Below are 21,185 nucleotides of genomic sequence, written 5' to 3' on the forward strand. Positions count from 1 at the left end.
GATCAGAGAGGTAAAGCTCCACATCCCACAGCCAGTACATGGCAGAGTGCAGTCACAGATGTCAGGATGCTGGACTCCAAAGTCCTGGCTGTTCGTCCTGTTCAGGGAACTCCCCTCCTCAACAGGAGGCAACAGCTAGCTCAGGCTGTCCAGTCAATGCACCATTCACACAGGATTTCCCTCCTTGCAAGTGTTCTTCTCAAGAATAGGCCCCCTCACTGACCCTGTCCCTTTCATCACTTCATTGTCTTTTTTCTAACCTCTCTGCTCGGTGCTCCATGTCCCCTGGTTACTGGGGTAATGGATATCTCGGTGGTTTTTGCTAGATTTCCATGACCATTGTGGTCTGTCTCTATTTCCCAGCACTTCTCAGCCTTTTAATTCTCTCCTCATTATTGAAGCCAGCATGGAGCAATTTTTCAAAACATCCAATTAGCAAGTGCACAGAAGGAACTGGGTCTATAATTAATTAATGATTCTAAGATGCAACAAAGCAAAAGCAAAGCCAAGGACGTGGAAGGCACCAAAAACTGAAACTGCATGAGGAAGATGTTCACATTCAGGATCCCTCCCTGGGAAGGACAAAGAATTAAACAATGTGCTCACTGATTCAAATCCCTAAAGCACCTCCACATGTCCTGGAATTGAAAAGACATCAATCACTGGGTGACAGTCCCAAGTGGAACATCTTTCCCCTCCACGATGAATGACTGCCTCTCTTGTAGTGGTGAACTGATTCTTTCTCTCTTGTTTTTATGAGAGAAGCTTGGCCCCTCTTTCGTCTCAAAATTGTTCAACTCTTTTAGTGACAGTCTTTCTAGCTAGATGGTCCTAACCTCTGGGATTTCTTGCTCTTCCCCAAGCAGAAGTCAAGTTAATATACCAGGATTTAAGAGATCAAGCTAGGATGACTGTGGAGACAGAAAAAGGGAAAATACTAGAGGAATGCCCGGATTCTCAGATGTACAGTTGCTATTCTAATTTGGAGAAGAAAGGAGGGCTTGGATGGAAGTCTACCCAGATCAAATTCTCGCAGACATCAACTCGTTCTCCAACACACAGGGTGAAGTGTAAATGACAAGGGAGTGCTGGCACAGTTATTAGTCAAATTGCTGTCTTTTCATTAGGAGGAAATAGGGATTATGTTTGCTTTTGATTAATATGAACAGTAGTTGCTGCCTGAAAGACTAGAGACAACAAAACAAATAGCCTGAACAGTATTATAGCAACTTCCTGCATCTCACAGGACATCATGATATACTTGCCGTTAGTGAAAATTAGAAGACGTACATAAACCATGACAGTTGTAGGAATCCTTTACTACTTTTTCTTACCTGCAGCCTAATTTCCTTTTGGTTCTACATTGTGCTAATGCCAGCTTTCAGGACTTATCTCCGTACTTAAGGGAGTATATCTAAACCCACTCTACCAAGCCACAGACTAAGCATTTTGCTTAATACCATGGCAATGGATACAAGCGAAGTTAGATGAGAAGGAAAATAAAATGTCACCAGGACATTTACAAGACATAGTACTTATTGCTGCTGCTGCTCAAATCAAATAATAGTAAATACTATTATGCATGTTGCTAAGCAATGTCACATTTTCAGTCCTTAATAACTGCATTAGTAACACAAGATGGGACAAACTACATTTTGACATTGATGAGACGTTTTGCCTTCTTTGAATAATCAGCCTAAGCAACTGATGACTTCCAGCACAAAGCGAAAGTGGTTATGTTTTCTCCCCCGGCTAGGATATGTATGAGAGCTCAGTGGTAAATTTACTATTGGAAAGACTAAGGGTTCTCTCTGCTAACCCATTCCCCCACAAAGTCTTCAAGTCTTAAGTAAAAAATAAATGAATTAATAAATAAGTAACATTCTTTCCCTGAAATGTCTCCTCTCAGCTATTGTATATGTGTATGTAGCAAGTGCTAGAAAACTGTGAATTTTAAATACAGTTAAAGATTTGAAGTAAAATGCATCTACAAATATATATCCTTCAGATTCAAAGATAATACTGATTTGAAGGATCTTATGTGAAGATAATCAACATTGCAGCGGTCCTAGATTCTGTATTAATGACAACCCTCTGGTTTACAGATACTAGAAGGTTGCTTAGGGTGAGCTGATAACTAATGACTTCTTGTCCCTCTCCCCATGTTACCCAGCATTCCCTGATTACCCAGAATTCCCAGTTACCCAGCATTCCCCTATTATCCAGCATTCCTAGTTACCCAGCATTCTCTCGTTACCCAGCATTCCTAATTACCCAGCATTCCCCCATTTATCCAGCATTCCTGGCTACCCAGCATTCCCCAGTCATTCTGCATTTCTCAGCTACTACATAAGCATTAGTCAGAAATAGTCTGCAAGAAAATAACCTTTTCAACAGGATTTTACCAATGGAATTCTGGAAGCTTTCATCTCATTAGAGGAACAGTATTGCATAAAAGATACTGTGTATGAATATTATAACACAGACCCTGGAGGCAGACTCCCTAGGAGGAATCCTGATTACACAATTTCTCATTTAAGTGACTTTGGGCAAATTAATGTCTTTGTGTCCCTTTTTTTTCTCACCTGTTACTGCAATGATTAAATAAGTTGATATATATAAAGTACTTAGAGCAGTGCCTCCTTCTGGTTCTGGGGAAGAGCTGTTTGAACACCTCCCCATCAAAACAAGCAAATACTGCAGTTAGTAAAGGAGAAAAAAGCTGACTCCAGAATGTATCTTTAGGATCTGTATTTGTTGCTTTTATATTTCAGAGGAAGCCACTGATCTAATGAAGCTAGAAAATGCTAAATTTTGAACTCCTATAACATCAAACTGTTACTAATTATGGTTCTGGGCATATGCCATATGTTTCCCAGAAATAACAAATGTTCCACGGAAAAGTCAGTGGCCAAGGGTGGGAAAAACATATAGTAAATGTCCTTGTTTTTCTTGGCTGTTAACATTAATATAATGAAACACTCAGTGAAAACTATGAACATTCAACTGCAACTTCCTACCAATTCAGAAGACATTCTTGAACTACTGAAAGTGAGAGCTGTTATGTTCAAATAGCATTGTCAAGTAATTTATTAAGAATCTTACATTTTAAACTTTGAAAAATGTTACTCTGCCCCATAGAAATTACACTGGTAGATGCTAAACTAGTTCCATGTGGTTCTCATTTTCAGAAATACAATTTTAGACTGTTCAAGAGTTTCAGTGTTTCTCTTTGAGCTGCATAATAGAAAGCCGTTTTGGTTTTAAATATAATTTTGTTTTTTATAGGGGTTCCCTTGTACAAGGAACACATTTCTCTCATACAGTCTTGCTATTTAAGAGGCTAATTGTTTTAGATTTCTTTTAAGCTTCCTTTATTTTACTTAAATGAACTTGAAGTAAGTGAATTTTTACAACTATCTAGTGAAAGAAAATTAAATTATTGATCAAGTGATCTTTATAAGGAGGTCATACCAGCACCAGGGGGCTAAGATTATGTTTTGTTTTAGTAGATTTTACATTAAAAAGCATGTATTTTAAAAATAAATCAGCCTGATAGTCCCATTTATTCTTATTTTCTGTTATAAGTAAAGAATGATGATCCTATAGGTGTTAAAAAGTGATCAAGATCTAATCCAAGCTACTTTGGAGGCAGGAACTGCTACTGACAGAACCTCTGCATGTAATCAATGTGCTGTTATGTGACAGTCAATGCCATGTCCTAGGATTATGATGATGAAAAAAGCAGCCCTAGGTTCTGTCCTCATGGAGCTTAGAGTCTAAGACAGCACTGCTTAAAATGTGGTCTACGGACTAGTCTTATCAGACTTTAATAAGGCAAATACAGATACTGCAAGTAGTTGTCAATAAACTTTTACAGCAGTTGGATATTGCTGCAGCATCCAAATGTGTAATCAAGTGAACTCATCTCATTAAATGGGGTATGGAATGGTTTGGAGATTGCCAAACTTGCATGGTGAGTTTCCTGTGGTAGATTCTAAGTACTGGTAGTCACAGACAGAAGAACACCTATTGACTTGTGATGAATTGGAAAGTTTTTCAAAAATTGAATTCTCTCCCAGATAGCATGAAAAGCACTAGGTTAGTGCTTTCAAAGCATTCAAAAAAAAAAAAGAGAGAGTTTAATTCCAACTAAGAAAATTTGAGAATGTTTTGTCAAATAAATGATTCTTAAGAGTGGATGAGAATTTGAGGGGTAGAAATCACAACATGAGAAGGGCTATGGAGGCAGAAAAGTGCAAAGATGTCCCGGGCTACCTCCTTCATTATGGTTGGAATATGATATGGGGACAAGGCAAAGGGAGGTAATGGAGATAAATGTGAAAAGATGGATTGAAGCCAGTTACTAGAGGGCCTCGAATGTCATGAAAAGGAGTTAGAACTTTATTTTCGAGATAATCAGAAGTCCTTAATATTTCTGAACAGCATCATGACACAAAAGAAGCTCTATGTTCCAAATAATATTGGCTCATTTGAACTATATGTGACACTTTAAGGCAGGAATCCTTTAAGTGAGGTGAACAATAACAGTAAAAAGGAATTTCACTTTCATAAAACCACCTAACAAAACGAATATCCATTAAAGTAAAAAAATACAAATAAAAAGGAATTTTATTTAAAAATAATCTCTTTAATGGTGTCATATATTACTACATGTCTAAGTACATTTTTGCAATTTGAAGTCTTCCCTGGACCACAGCACAGTAAAACACCACTTTAGAAGATCTAATCATGTATGATTGAAGTAATTTTGAAATACCATTTCTTAGCTTTACAGTGACAGATAGAACACATTTTTCCCATTTTCAGAAACTTTGATTAAGCCACAGATAATATGGGAACATTAACCAGTATACTATTATAATAAATTACACTAAAATGTCAAACATCATCACCAAAGGACACAAGAGCAGCACTTTTTTTCTCTCTGTTATTCTCAGCTTCCTATAAAACTAGAATTGATTTCATTAAATGTTCCTCATTTATGTCTCATTTAAGTTTGGTGCCACGGCACCAAAGGCTCGTAATTCTTGCAGCTGACTGAAGTGGAGTCTTTGTGCCATTAAGACTCTCATAAACGTATCTTCCTCAGAAACAGCTGAACCACTAAGTAAGCTTTAAACTTTGAGGGTAAAATTTTCTAAACAAATGAAATGAGACTCCCAGAAAAACACATTATCACATTAGAATTTCACATACTTGGCTGAGTAAATATCTAATTATTTCATCTTATAATCCTGGTTTGATAATATCATCTTCAATGTGGATGTGAGAATTACAGAACTGTAAAGATACCATCCTGTTAAACTGAAAGCTATACACTTAGAATTGCACACATGTGTGATACAACTACAATACAAGGCTAAAACAGAGCAGTGTGAGTCACCGATCAGGATGCACTAAAGCAGGGGTGCTCAACTGAGGGTGATATTTGCCCTTCCCAGGAGACATTTGGCAATGTCTTCAGATGGTTGTCATGACTGGGGCATATACTACTGGCACCAGGATACTGATACTGCATACTGCAATACATCCTATAATGTGCAAGACACTCCCTTCCAGAAGAATTATCTGGTTCAAAATGACAATAGTGCTATGTTGAAAAAAACTGGTACTAAAGGATCACATTAACAACATGTCCATCATTCCTCCCAGTTCTAAGATTCTTGGCATATGCTACGGTCTGAAAGTTTGTGTCTGCCTCCCTCCCCAAATTCATATGTTGAAGTCCTAACCCCCAAGGTGATTATATTAGGAGGTGGAGTTTGGGGCAGGTGATTAGGACATGAAGGTGGATTTAGTGTCCTTATAAAAGAGACTCCGGGATCTCTTTTCCCCTTCCACCATGGGAGGATACAGTGAGAAGGCACCATCTATGAACCAGGAAATAGGACCTCAACAGACACCGAATCTGCCAGTAACTTGATCTTGGTCTTCCCAACCTCAAGAACTGTAGGAAATAAATTTCTGTTGTTTATAAGCCACCCAGTTTATGATATTTTGTTACAGCAGCCTAAAGAGACTAAGACAGCATATACAGAAATAATCACTTTGATTCATACAGTAGGAAAGTCAGAAACAAGGAGGTTCCTGAAGATTAAAACAGATAATTATTATGCCTTCCTTTGATATAATGAACTACTTATATAAAACCCTCTGCCTTTTGCAAACAAGACCTGAAGGTAATCCTCACCGGTGCCCTGGTGTAATTCCATTGATATCAGTAATACTCTCTATGTAGCTATGTAAACATTGCATCAAGAAGTCTTCCAGCAGACCTTTGTAAAAGACAGGCACAGTTGAAAACCTCAAATAATGTTCCAGGCATGTATTGTTTTCTGTGTTGTAAGTCAGTAATGGCTTTAAGAAGCAATATGAAATAAGAACTTTTGAGAATGTGGGAGAGAAATCCCTCTCCTTAACTGTGTACATTGATTCTAAGATGTGAACCTTTTCTAGAGATGCTAAATGTGCAAAATGTATAAAGCATATTAAATATATAATAAGGTTTCATAAGGCCTTTTGGTAAGAAAAAACAGAAAGAGGTCAGACACTTAGGGAGGCCAACACAGAAGGATTGCTTAAGACCATGAGTTCTAGACTAGCCTGGGCAACACAGTGACTCGACAAAACATACAAAAATTAGCTGGGCATGGTGTTGTGCACTTGTAGTCCCTGCTACTCAGGAGGCTGAGGCTTCAATAAGCCAAGATTGCATCACTGTACTCCAGCCTGGGCAACAGACTGAGATCCCACTTCAAAAACAAACGAAGAAAATAAAACCAAAGAAATAGACTCTGAAATGCTCTCCCTCTCAGCTCCTTCTCCATCAGTGTTAGACTCGGTGAGTTTCATTTAAGTCTTCATATTGCTCCCCTCCTCCCCTCCTCACCACTCCAGAATGAGGCACAGGGAGGACAATGGGATCACTATTGTCTCAGAAACAAGAACAAATTAATACAAAGCCTGGTTTCCCTCTCTTGTTTTCCTCTCTTGAAATTTCTTCAAAGTCTTTGACTGTGAATTGGGTACTATGAAGGACATCTGTCCTGAACATCTCTTAGGACTTCTAGAGCATATGTCTTTATTTAACTAAACAGAAGAATAACCACACTTACATGCAATACAATTTATACTTGATATCATTTTTAAATTGTATCTAAAGACCTACACTACTTACTTATAAGCAAAAACTTAGTATAAAACCTATATATTGCTTATTGGCATATTGTCTGCTTGTTCCACCAGAATTTCAGATCCACGGCAATAGGGATTTTTGTCTTGGGTATATTGGCTGGGTGAGTAAATGAATATCTTCTCCCTATCAGTAGAGTCATTATACAATTGCAAACTCCTTTTATTTTTACAGAAGACCACAGGACTCATTTCCTGTTATAAACTACTCATGTTAGTTCATTTATTCATTCTCTACAAAGTCTTTCATGACTTGGCTCCTGCCACCTCTCTAGCTTTCCCCCATAGGATGCCCGCCTTGCTCTCCAGCAACACTAGCTTTGGCTCAATTCTTAGTAAGCTCCATGCTCCCTTCCACCTTAGAACCTCTGCTCTGGCCATTCTTCTGCCCATCTCCCACACCTTCAGATTTCTGCCTTCCCTGATCCCCACTGAGACTAGGTGTGGTACCTGCATTTTATAGTTTCATAGTTACTTGTTTTTGCTGTTGTTGTTTTCTATCATAGTACTTAACACATTTGTAAAATGTATTTGTGTGATTATTTGATTAACTTTGCTCCCAACCCCACTCTTCTCAGCTGTATGCCTTCCTGTCCCTATTAATATCCTGCCATCTAACACAGTGCCTGTCACACAGCAAGTGCTCAATACATAGTCATTGAACAAATAAATGAGTTATGTTTCTAGAAATATAATCTGTTACCAAATATGTAAGTCCATGTTATACCATATCATTCTTCCCTAGGGCTCAAGTTAGTAGGTACTTAGTCAACATTTGTTGGTTAATTGAAATCATCATTCATCTCCAGCAAACACCATTCTCCTATGTCTATATGACACTAAAAAATTTGTTGCAAAATTGCTGGAAAATAAACTACTGTCTTTCTATTTTTTTCCACATACTAATACAAAAGGAGTTTGTTTTTGTTTTTGTTTTTCGACGAATTTATTAGCTGTTTTGGAATTAAGAACATGACTGGATGGAAAATAGTTGGCAGGGAATCAATTACTCGACCGATGAGTATTTGTCTCTGTAGCTATATCTGAAAACATCTGGAAGCACACTTTCATTATCCTCTGAACATTTGGTGTCTCGTGCTCTTAGCCTCTGAGATAATCTCTCTCCATATTATTCCTAAATTAAAGGTATTCTGTTGACGAAATCAATGTTTTTTGACAGAGGGGAATTTGTGGGACGTTGAAAATACAGAAGAATGAACTCCTAGGCTAAAAGGGCTAAAACAGCATTCATTCTTTTAAGAGGAGAAGCAAAGAAGTCTTTAGTTTAGAAAACCACAGAAAAATGAAATTCCATGTAACATCCTATAAGTAAGAAGCTAGTCACATAAGGAGCCTTGGGAAGAGTACAGATTTCCTGGGGACCCGGACAAACCATCCTGGCTTAAGCAGGCTAAAGAGAGATATCCAAACAACAGGAAATCAGTAATAATTGTAAACCTAGAGTCTATTCATATACCTTGCTTTCAAATAATTTCTTTACATGTATTCCTCCCATCTATGGTTATCTGGACTTCTGCCACTAGGGAATTTTTACTAAATTGTCTGAAATTCTTGAACAAAATGCCAAAAAGCCCAGGAAATTTGGGCAGTATTTGCTAAGTCAGGCCATTCTTATGGAAAGCCCCTGTTAGGAAGTTTAACCTCTATTGAAGAGGTCATCCTCTTCCCTGCCTTGCCCACTACTCTCTCGAGCCCACTAATAGTCAAGCAGGGAGTGGCTTCTTCACTGCCCCAAGAGGTTTTCTGTCAATTTCTCATCCAAATCATCCTTGTTTGTGTCTGGCAGATGCTGCAAAACTGCAGCATGAACTCTCGCAGTCTCCCTTTGCTCTATGTGAATGAGAGATGAAGTCTAGCTTATTTGGAGCTCACTCTAGCAAGGAATTACCTGCCCCTGAGACAATAAACACAGAGAAGGACCCAGGTGCTGCAGGTGGGATAAAAATGACTAGAAGCCAATAGCATCATATTGATTATCCACACCTCCATGCCAAGGGGAAGTGTTCTTATCTTAAATCCTACTCAAGCTTTACTGTCTTTAGGCAAAAACACACATTTTCCTGTTATGCTTTAGCTTGATGTCAGAAAGAGCCAAGGAACTAAAGCAAAGGCAACTGCCATGTCTCAGGTTGTGATATCCATAAATAGTTCAACCAAATTATCTCAAGAAGAAGGAGCTTCCCAGACTGCATGATCATTACTAGTTACAATGCACAACTCTACCTTGGCCTCCAGGAGAAATGCAATAGGGCTGAGACTTAGTTCTCAATGCCATGAGGAAAGAAAAAACATTAGATTTTGCTTAACGTGACTTCAAATATTTCATTACTCTTCTATAGGTCTCATTAGAAGGGTTGGACTACCAAATTTGGAATAAAAACTTTTCACTTTCACTTTCTTATTACATCTAGGTGAGCCATGTTGCTCAGGTAGTAATTAAACCATAGAGACTTAATGGGTGAAAAGAAAGTGGGATAAAAAGAGCTAAGTCTATTCAAGTTTCATTTGATATCAGTGTATCTGTCCTACCCCCTTTTATTTTATTTTCTCCATTTGTTCCTCATACACAACTGTTTGACCAAATAAATATCAGATTAATCTTCATGCCTTTTTTCCAAACAGGCACAAAACATATTACTGAGGTCTAAGCCATATGACTTTGCCTACAATTCTTCACTAGCTGTTGTCTGGGGCCATTAACTTATTTTGAAAAGCTTCCAAGAAATTCAGTAGATTTCCCTTCCTGAAAAGCCAATTTCCTAACTGTTCAATGAGATGGCTTTTGAGACTCATATCAACAAATTAGGAAAGTAATAATGTTCCTCTTCTAACAGGAAATTCACTATTGCTGGTGTTGCTGCCCTAATTATACTATAATAGAATTTCAAAAGAATCTTTTTTGAATTAGAAAACATCCCTTCTACTTGCTGCATAATATCCTCTTCAATCCTTTATACTAAATGAGTCCATTTGGAAAGTAAGGAGGGGTATAAATTACCTTTTTTCCAGGAATCAACAAGCCAGGTTTTTTACTCCATTATCATGTGTCCTGTTTTGTTCTGTTTTGTTTTACTAAATGTCTTACACTTAAATAAGGTTTCCGTTTAATCAGTCATTAAAAAAGAGAACAGATTTTTTTTTTTAAATTAAAATGGGTGCATAGCTTTCTTTTCAGTAACATATACATTTATCAAGAGTTAAAAATGGAAATGGCTACCCCATGACAAAGCTTATTTTTCTACTTAGCAAATACAAATATATAAACACACAGAAACCTACCTAGGATACAGCTTTGCATTCTGAATCATAATTTACACAATTTAACCCTTTCAAGAGATTAAAAAACTAACTCACAGTTTGCAGTCACTCAATGCCTGGGATCTCGGGGCCTTCCTCAGTATGGCGACAGATTTTAACACCAGGAGATGAGATGCCCTGCAACCGAGATCACTCGTAATTAGTGAATATTGTACTTGAACATTTGACAGCTCTGTAAAAGTTTTGGTGAGACTGTCACTTTTATTTCTTTTGTAGTTGCCTTCACAAACAGGAAACAGGAAATACACCTCCAAGAACACTGATGTATATTAGCCTAATTGGTTTTTGGTTCAAAGTACCCAGGAATGAGTCTTGTAACCCAGGGGTAACAGGCACAGTCCCCAGAGTAGGAATCAGCTCTGATCATCTCACTGTCAACTCCTCTGGACAAATGCTATGCAGACAATTTATTACAGGGAGAAACAGGCATGCTGAGTAACATTCAGGCCTTATGGTCTTAATTCAGGAAGGATTATAAACATTAGAATAAACTAACTTAAATATAAATATATACATATACACATATATTAAATACTATATTATTTAAATATATTTCAATTATTTAAAAGAATAAATAATATGTTAAAGTAATGTAATATATATAATTTTTCCTGGAATATATATAGAAACTATCACTTAGGAATCATTTGGTTACGAGTAACAGAAAACCCAGCTCAAACTCACTTATACAAATAAATAACAAAATAAGGAAATATTTGGTTCACTGAGGTGGGGAAAAATCCCAGAAGTAAGATTAGTTTTGGGAAACCACAAGTTTGTTGTATCATTTGATTCTAGACAATTCTCTTGGTACAGGTATTCTTTGTGAATTGGCTTCACCCTCAGGCTGTTCCCCTTCTGGTGCAATAAAAATGGTTGTAGCAGTTCAAGATCACATATCTATCATCCAAGAGGATAGTGTCAGCGTCATGGCAGTCCCAATGAAAGTTCTGAGGTCATTCTGATGGCCCGTTGCGGAATCGGCCACTGTATTTTGGGGTCTCATATGTCAAATGGCTTAAACTAGTCAAGGCTTATCCCTGGTGGTAAGAGTAGGGTCAATCCAAACAAACATCACATAGAGAGACATTGGGGGTACTTAGAGGAAAGGGAAAGTGGGAAGGGCATCAGCAAATGTCCACCACAACAGTGCTTCACAATAATCTGAAGACTGATATTTGAGGATGTCTTTGTATAAAAATCCTAGTACTCAGGTTATCTGCAGATGTCCGAAAGAGAATGAGTGGAAGTTCAATAGATATTGATGACCCAAGGCTCATCATATATTTAGCTGGATTTTCTTTTTTTCTTTTCTTTTTTTTTTTTTTGCGGAGTTAGGGAGACAGAGTTTCACTCTGTTACCCAGATGGGAGTGCAGTAGAGCAATAATAGCTCAGTGTAACCTCAAACTTCTATGCTCGAGAAATCCTCCTGCCTCAGCCTCCAGAATAGCTGGGACTACAGGGATGCCCCAACATGCCTGGCTAACTTTTTTTTTTTTTAATAGAGATGAGGGCTCTCTCTGTTGCCCAGGCTGGTCTCAAACTCCTGGCCTCAAGTGATCCTACAACCTCAGTGTCTCAAAGTGCTGAGATTACAGGCATGAACCACCACACCCAGCCTGAACTTTCCATCAACATTGGATTTGCTCTCTGAGAAAATAGTTCAGAATATTTCCATTCTGTTTATCAAGTGCATTTTACAGTGTATGAAGCACTCTTACATTTGATCTTCTATTTTGCCATGAAAACAACTCTGTCAGCAGTGGGCAGGCATCCCCACTGGAAGCTTAGACAGTGGGGCAGACACTGCCAGTTGCCTATCCAATCACAAGTCTACCCTTTTCCCTTACAGAATCTTGATTTTGTCCAGGGCAGGAATTTGCTGTGTTAAGATTCAGCTAAGAATGGTGGTCAGGTGGAGCAATTTTGGTTCTGGAGATGCAAACAAGCCGAAGTTACTAGGTAGGGCTCCTGGAAAAGTGCTTTCAAAGGACACTGGCATTCACTTTTTGTTCTTTGCCCTTCCTCTTCATCATGCCTGCAACTCTGACGTAAAGCTGGAGGAAGAGCTCTCTTGCAGTCATGAAGTCACAAGCATGAAAACAAAAGCCACATACTGTGAATGAAGCCTAAACTGAAAGAAGGAGCCACTGCACTGGGCCTGGCTTGCCTACTTCCAGGCTGTTATATGAGAAAAAGTAAATCCTATTTGGTTAAGCCACTGTAGAAGGATTCTTGTTACAGGCCACTGCACATAATCCTAACTGATACAAAGAGGTTTCTCAACCAGGTGATGACAGATCAAGGCTTAAACACAAGTCTTCCGACTCCCTGTCCAGTGATATTTCTAATAAATTGCATTACCTCTGTAAAAGCAGAACCCATACTCTGAATGCTATACAAACAGGCATTTTAAATGTATGCTTTTTTCCCCCCAACAAATAGCTTATTTAAATGATCTGAGACATAGCTTAAATGGTGACAGGGGATTCATTGCTTTTTGTTTGTTTTACTTTTTAACATGAGGCACTCAAACATTTGCAAAAGTTCTAAGGCAAGAATGCCTTGGCTACAGCAAAGAAAAGCTAGGTCATTTTACCAAAATTTATTTCAAGGCTACCTAAGGAAGAATTAGCCAGCTTCCCACATCTTGTTGTGGATGAGGGTTTTCTTCCTTGATTTTCTCATCCACTCGGCTATTACAAAATAACAGGGTTCTCATTAAGTGTGGAATAACTGAGCCAAAAGTAAAGAAGGAACCATACCCAAAGAGTAATTCCACAGGAATTAAAGATTTAGTTGTAAAAAGCAAAAGATTTAAACTTTTAGAAGAAAATATAGGGAAACATCTTTCTGATCTTAAAATGGGAGAGAAGTTCTTAAGGCACAAAAGTGTTAACCATAAAAGGAAGGCAAAGTTGATAAACTCGCAACCGTAATATGAAGAGCTTGCATTCATCCAAAGGTACAATGAAGAAAGCAAAAACATAAGCCAATATGTAAGACAAGTTTGCAACACTTGAAATGAACAAAAGACCAGTATTCAGGTTATATAAAGAAATGTCATACATCAGTCATAAAAAGACAACACAATAGAAAAAGAATGAGCAGCAGATCTGACAGGCACATCACAGAAGCGAAAAACATGAATGGTGAATGGATGTAGGAAAAGATGAGCAACCTCATCTTTAACTAAAAAAATGCAAATTAAACTGCTAGTGGGGGTAGAAATTGATATAACCACTTGGAACAATTTAACCTTGTCTTATGAAGTTGAATGCTCTCATACCCTCCATCTGAGCAAATCACTCCTATGTACATTCTCTAGTGCTATGGTTTGAATGACAGTGTCCCCTCCAAAATTTATATTAAAACTTAATCCCCAATGCAACAGTATTGAGAGATATGGCCTTGGGGGTGGTGATTAAGTCATGAGGGCTCCACCCTCACAAATGGGATTAGCACACTTATAAAAGGGCTCCAGGTTGAAGGGAGTGCCCTCTTTCCCTTCTGCCCTTCCGCCATGTTGAGGACACAGCATATGTCCCCTCCTGAGGTGGCAACACTCTCGGAAGCAGAGACTAGGCTTCATGAGACACCAAACTTCCTGAACCTTGATCTTGGACTTCCCAGCCTCCAAAATGGTGAGAGAGAAATTTCTATTAGTTATAAATTACCCAGTCTCAGGTATTTAGTTATAGCAGTACAGACAGACTGAGACATCCAGAGAAACTTTCACACACTTCCCAGAAGACATGCATAAACATGTCTTTTTTGAAACAGCAAAAAGCTAGATTTAACACAAATGTCCATCAACAGGAGAACAAGGAAATAACTTAAGTGATAGTCATTAAATGGAATATTAGATAACATGGAATATCGATAAACCACAGCAGCATGCAATGGCTTGGGTACACCTTAGAAACATAATGAATGAATGAAAGCAAGTAACAGCCAACTACATAGAAATGGTATCTTTTTCACATATAAATAATTATGCCCAAGAATACCAAGAACAAACAATATTTGTGTTGAGGCAAACCCATATGTAATTTTTTTTTACAGTTCCACATTATTTTATCACACATGTACATCCATGTTACCATCACTACAATCAAGATACAGAAGTGTTCCATCACCACACAGAACTCCATCCTACTACCATTTTATAGTTATACTCACCCCTTGGGCCCCCATTCCTCATCTTTGACAATCACTAATCTGTTCTCCATCTTTATAATTTTGTCATTCCTATAATATTAATAAATAGAATCATGTAGTATGTGACCTTTGGATATTGTTTTTTTTGTTCACTCAGCATAATGTCCTTTAAATTCATCTAAGTTGTTGCATGTATCAGTGGTGTTTGTTCCTTTTCATTGCTGAGTAGTATTCCATAGTATGACAGTAGTACAGTCTGCTTAACCATTCACCTATTGTAGGACATTTTGTTTTGTTTCCAGTGTTGGGCTATTAAAACTAAAGCTGCTAGGAACAATTATGTACAGACTTTGTGTAGATAAAGTTTTAATTTATCTGGAATAAGTGTCCAGGAGAGTGATTCTGGGTCACACAGTAAATGTATGTTTAGTTTCAAAGAAACCACCAAACTATTCTCCAGAGTGACTCTAGCATTTTATCCTCCAGCAAGGTATGGTAATTCCATTTTTTTGCATCCTCACCAGCATTTGACATTGATATGGTTTGACTATGTCCCACCCCAAATCTCATCTAGAATTGTAGTTCCCGTAATTTCCATGTGTCGTAGGAGAGACCAGGTGGAAACAATCGAATCACGGGGGAGGTTCCCCCAACCAGTTCTCATGATAATGAGTGAGTTCTCACGAGATATGATGATTTTATCAGGGGCTTCCCCCTTCGCTGAGCACACATTCTTCTCCTCGACGCTACCATTTGAAGAAGGACATGTTTGCTTCCCTTTCCACCATGATTGAAAGTTTCCTGAAGCCTCCCCAGTCATGCTGAACTGTGAATCAATTAAACCTCTTTCCTTTATAAATTGCCCAGTCTTGAGTATGTCTTTATTAGCAGTGTGAGAACAGACTAATACAGGCATTATCACTATTTTTATTTTACCTGTTCTAATAGGTGTGTGGTGCTATCTCATCATGGCATTCATTTGCATTTTCCCAGTAGCTAGGGATGCTGAACATCTTTTCATGAGCTTATTTGCCATCTAAATATTGTTTACAATAAGATATCTCTTTTGCCCATTCCCTCATTGGATTTTTGTTTTTTTAAAAAAAATTGTTGAGTTTGGAGTTCTTTAGTCTAATCTAGGTATGTGTTTTGCAAATATTTTCTCCTAGTCTATAGCCTGTCTTTTCATCCTTCTAACAGAGTTCTTCATAGAACAAACATTTTAAATTTGGATGAAGTCCAATTTGTTGATTTTTTTTTCTTTTATAGATCATGCTGTCGATATTATGTTCAGGAACTCTTCAACAATCCATAGGTATTTAAGATTTTCTGGTATGTTTTCTTTTACAAGTTTTCTAGTTTTATGTTTTATTTTAAGTGTATGATCCATTTTGAGTTGCTTTTTAAGTTTTGGGGTGGCATATATGTGACTGTTTTCAGGTTCTCTGTTCTGTCCTATGTATCAATCTTTTTGATAATTCCACACAGTCTTGACTATGGTAGCTATACTAATTTTGAAATTAGGTTCAAATTAGTACAAGTGATTTCTCCTACTTTATTTTTCTTTTTTGAAATTATTTTAGACATTCTGGTTGCTTTTCATATAAATTTTAGAATAATCTTGTATATGTCTCCAAAATTCTTGTTGGGATTTTTTTTTTTTTTTTTTTTTTTGAGACGGAGTCTCGCTCTGTCGCCCAGGCTGGAGTGCAGTGGCCGGATCTCAGCTCACTGGAAGCTCCGCCTCCTGGGTTTCCGCCATTCTCCTGCCTCAGCCTCCCGAGTAGCTGGGACTACAGGCGCCCGCCACCACGCCTGGCTAGTTTTTTGTATATTTTTAGTAGAAACGGGGTTTCACTGTGTTAGCCAAGATGATCTTGATCTCCTGATCTCATGATCCACCCATCTCGGCCTTCCAAAGTGCTGGGATTACAGGCTCTTGTTGGGATTTTTATAAGAATTTCATTAAACCTGAATCTGAATATCATTTTGGGGAGAATTGACATCTTTACTAAGTTGACTCTTCCAATCCACAAACACAAATCCAATCCACACTTCTCTACTATTTAGATACTTTTTGATTACTTCTATTGGCATTTTGTAGTTTTCAGCATATGAATCCCATAAATGTTTCATTAGATATACACATATGTAGTCCATATGTTTTTGAGAGATTGTAAATGATATTGCATAATTCATGTGTACATTGATAGTATATAAAAGTACAATTGATTTTGATATGTTTATCTTACATCCTGCAACCTAACTAAACTCATATATTAGTTCTAGGAGGTTTTTTCTTTATAGATTAAATTGAATTTTTCTAGTAGACAATCATGTCACCTGCAAATAGGAATGGTTTTATTTCTTCCTTTCTGATTTGTTTGGCTTTTATTTGCTCTTCTTACTTTATTGCACCATTTCGAACTTTCAGTACTATATTGAATAGGAGTGGTGAGAGCAGTCATCCTTACCTGATCTTATGGAGAAAGAATTCAGTCTTTTACTATTAAATACAATGTTAGCTATAGGTTTTTCTTATACACTCTTTATCAATTTGAGGGAGATTTCTTCTATTCTTATTTCTCTGAGAGTTTTTGCCATGAATGTTGTTTAATTTTGTCAAATGGGTTTCTGTACATCAATTAGTATGATTGTGATTTTTTTCTTTAGACTGTTTATATAGTGAATTACATTGAGGATTTTCAAATATTGAACCATTCTTTTATTCCTAGAATAAACCACCCTTGGTTATGGCATATAAGTACATTTATATATTACTGAACACTATTTACCAGTATTTTTAGGATTCTCACATCTATCTTTATAAGAGTAGTTAGTCTCTAGTTTTCTTTTATTGTGCTTTTTCTAGTTTTGGTATCAAAATAATATCAGTTTCATAAAATGAATTGGGAAATATTTCCTCATCTTTTATTTTCTAGAAGAGGTTGTACAGAATTGGTATTAATTATTTTATAAATGTTTTATGGAATTTTCTAGAGAAACCATCTGGACCTGGAACTTTCTGTTTTGGGAGTTTCTAAATTACTAATTCAATTTCCTCAGTTACAAGACTATCAAAATTATCTATTTTATATTGTATGAATTGTGGTAGTTTGTGCTTTCTGGAAAATTGCTTCATTTCATATAAGTTGTCAAATTTAAATGTGTAGAGTTATTTGTAGAATATCCTTATTATTCTCTTTGATGTCTGCAGGTCTGTAGTGATGTCCCTTTTTTAATTCCAGATATTGGCAATATGTGTCTTCTTTCTTTTTTGTCAGTGTTGCTGAAGGTTTGTCAATTTTCTTTTCAAAGAACTAGCTTTTTGTTTATTTTCTTTATTGTTTTTCTCCTTGTAGTTTTATTAATTTCTGCTTTTATCTTTATTATATCCTTTCTTATGCTTACTTTGGGTTTATTTGGCTCTTTCTTTTTCTAGTTTCTTGAAAGACCAGTTTCTTCAGATAGGAGCTCAGATTATCAATTTGAGACCTTCCTCTTTTCAAATGTAAGCATTGTATTAGTGCTATAAATTTTCCTCTCAGAACTGCTTTAGCTGAGTCACATAAATTTTGATGTTGTATTTTCATTTTCATTCACTTTAATGTATTTTTTATTTCTTTGAAACTTCCTTTTTGACCTACAGATTCTATTTGAAAGTTTGTTGTTTATTTCCAACTGTTTGGAGATTTTCCTGCCATCTTTCTGCTAGGGATATCCAGCTTGATTTGATTACAGCCAGAGAATACACTTTGTATAATTTCAATTCTTTTAAATTTGTTGAGGTTTGTTTTATGGTTTATGGTATATTTTGGTATACATTTTGTTAGTCAATTCTTCTGTTGTTGGGTGGATTGTATAAATGTAAATTAGATCTAGTTGGTTGATAATGTTATGGTCTTCTCTATGTTTGCTGATTTTCTGTCCAGTTGTTCTATCAGTTATTGAGAGAGGTGTGTTGAGGTTTTTAACTTCCATTATGAATTTGCCTATTTCTTTTTTCTCTTCTATCAGTTTTGTTTCACATATTTTGCAGCACACATTTTTGGGTATATATTTAGGGTTTGCATGCAAAATAAGTATGTTTGCTATGTCTTTCTGGTAAATTGGCCCTTTTATCATTATATAACGTCCCTCTCTGTCCTTGGTAATTTTCTTTTCTCTAAAGTCTTCTTTAACATTAATATAGTATTCCTGCTTTTTAAAAAATTAATATTTACATTAAAAGATTTCATTAAAAGATTTTTTCATTCTGTAATTTTTATCCTCCTGTATTGTTATATCTGACAGGAATTTCCTATAAACAGCATATAGCTGGGCTTTTTTTAATCCATTATGTCCATCATCTTTCATTTGTATATTTTGGCCAAATATAGTTAATGTAATTATTGATATACTTAGGCTAATACCTGCCATTTTTGTTGTTTCCTGTTTGTCCTGTTTGTTCTCTACTTTTTTTCCTTTATTTTTATTTTCTATACTTATTGTGGGTATTTAGGACTTTTTAAGAATTCCATTTTTATTTATCTATAGTATTTTTAGGTATATCTCTTTGTCTTCCTTTTTCAATGGTTGCTCTCCTTATTACAATAAATATATACAACTTACCAGAGTCTACTGGTAGAATTCTTACCTCCCTTTACATTCCTTTACTCTTCCTCATTTATAAAATAATTTTCTTAAATATTTATCTATGTACATCAAGAACTACATCAGATAGTGTTATTTTTTGCTTTAACCATGAAATATAATTTAGAAAACTTAAGAGGAGAACGAAAGTTTATTGCACTTACCCCATTTTTATTCTTTGTATTATTCTTTTTTTTTTTTTGAGATGGAGTCTCACACTTGTTGCCCAGGTTGGAGTGCAATGGCGCGATCTCGGCTCACTGCAACCTCGGCCTCCTGGGTTCAAGTGATTCTCCTGCCTCAGCCTCCCAAGTAGCTGGGATTACCAGCATGCACCATCACACCCAGCTAAGTTTTGTATTTTTAGTAGATATGGGGTATCACCATATTGGCCAGGCTGGTCTTGAACTCCTGACCTCAAATGATCCACCCACCTCAGCTTCTCAAAAAGTGCTGGGCTTACAGGTGTGAGCCATCATACCCACCCTATTATTTTCTCTTGATGACACACGTTAGGTAATTTTTATATTCCCATAGATCCCTGCCAATTTTTTCTTCAGCCTATTTGATCTATTGCTAAGATTGGGTAATTTCTAGTATTCTATTTACAAGCTCACCAATTCTTTCCTCTGTCCACTCCATTCTCATGTTAGCCCAACCATTGAGGTTTTTTGTTTTTTGTTTTTTTTTACCTCATTCATTACATTTTCCTAGAAATTGGAAAAAATAATGAAGTAAGAAAAGAATGCAAAAAGGAAGCCAATATGTTTTTTGAAGTAGTAAAAGGAAACAACTTCTTTCTGCTTCCTAAGAAATGAATACATTCATGCGTTGGCCAGGGGTCCAGTAACCACACAGGCGAATGTGACTCATATTTGACTGGTCCTGCTCCTTTCAACAGCCCTCTGTTAGAACATGCCCTAGAGTTCCCCTACAGAGCAATGTGGCTACTCTGGGCAAGGCTGCCTCCAGATGACTGGACCCACAGCCGAGGCAGGAAAAAGCAGTGTTGCAGGTTAAGCCATAGCCTATCAGAGTGCTGCAGAGTCTTCCTCCTCTGGCCTTTTCAACACCGGCCCTACTCATCTTACTCTCAACCTTCAACTCCCTCAAATCCCTGACTGATTCCATGGATTTTATACTTTTCTCTCCCCCAGCATATGCTTCCTCCTAATTTCTGCTTTCTGCTTGCTTACCTGGCCTCTGACCCATTTTTGCTTGCGTTATGACATTGTGCACATGTGTGGATTCCCTGACCCAGCTCTTCGGCCGGGGCCCCTAACATAACTACACACCACCTAGACATTATAATGGTTTCACTTTCACCAACAACTGCATTGCTCTCCAAGGCTAACGGAGTGAAGACTTTTCTTTCTTCTCTGCAAGGCAGGGGTGGAGAAGATCGATTTTAAAGGCCTACAGCCTCTACTCTCCAGGACATATTTCTGTGAGGTCACCAGCTGCTTCTTATGTGTGCTCCTTCCATCCCAAGCCCAGCACGTGGAGGCAGGACAAGAAATGAGTGGGCAGACAAATCAACACTGAAAGGCTTGGTAAATACTAACAGCAAATACTAAAAATAACTACACCGCAGTGGTTTACTTTTAGGAATTTTTTTTTTTTTTTTTTTTTTTTTTTTTTAGATGGAGTCTCACTCTGTCACCAGGCTGGAGTGCAGTGGCATGATCTTGGCTCACCGCAACCTCTGCCTCTTGAGTTCAAGTGATTCTCCTGCCTCAGCCTCCCGAGTGGCTGGGACTACAAGCATGTGCCACCACGCCCAGCTAATGTTTGTATTTTTAGTAGAGATGGGGTTTCACCATGTTGGCCAGGATG

At 37.2% G+C, this 21,185-nt stretch overlaps 1 protein-coding gene and 1 pseudogene across 2 annotated transcripts in view; both read right to left on the reverse strand.

Annotated features, from left to right (window-relative positions):
* The window catches only part of LOC140712231 (phosducin-like protein 3 pseudogene), a 30,009-nt pseudogene extending 19,426 nt beyond the window's left edge, over positions 1-10,583 (reverse strand).
* NCALD (neurocalcin delta) overlaps positions 1-21,185 on the reverse strand; it is a 453,797-nt gene that overhangs the window by 201,647 nt on the left and 230,965 nt on the right. For both annotated transcript variants that reach the window (XM_008001253.3, XM_073018261.1), the window contains exon 4: positions 10,591-10,671. The gene's annotated coding sequence lies outside the window, so the exon portion shown is untranslated. The remainder of the gene's footprint in view (positions 1-10,590; positions 10,672-21,185) is intronic.

Source organism: Chlorocebus sabaeus, chromosome 8 (assembly GCF_047675955.1).
Source record: "Chlorocebus sabaeus isolate Y175 chromosome 8, mChlSab1.0.hap1, whole genome shotgun sequence".
Taxonomy (NCBI): domain Eukaryota; kingdom Metazoa; phylum Chordata; class Mammalia; order Primates; family Cercopithecidae; genus Chlorocebus; species Chlorocebus sabaeus.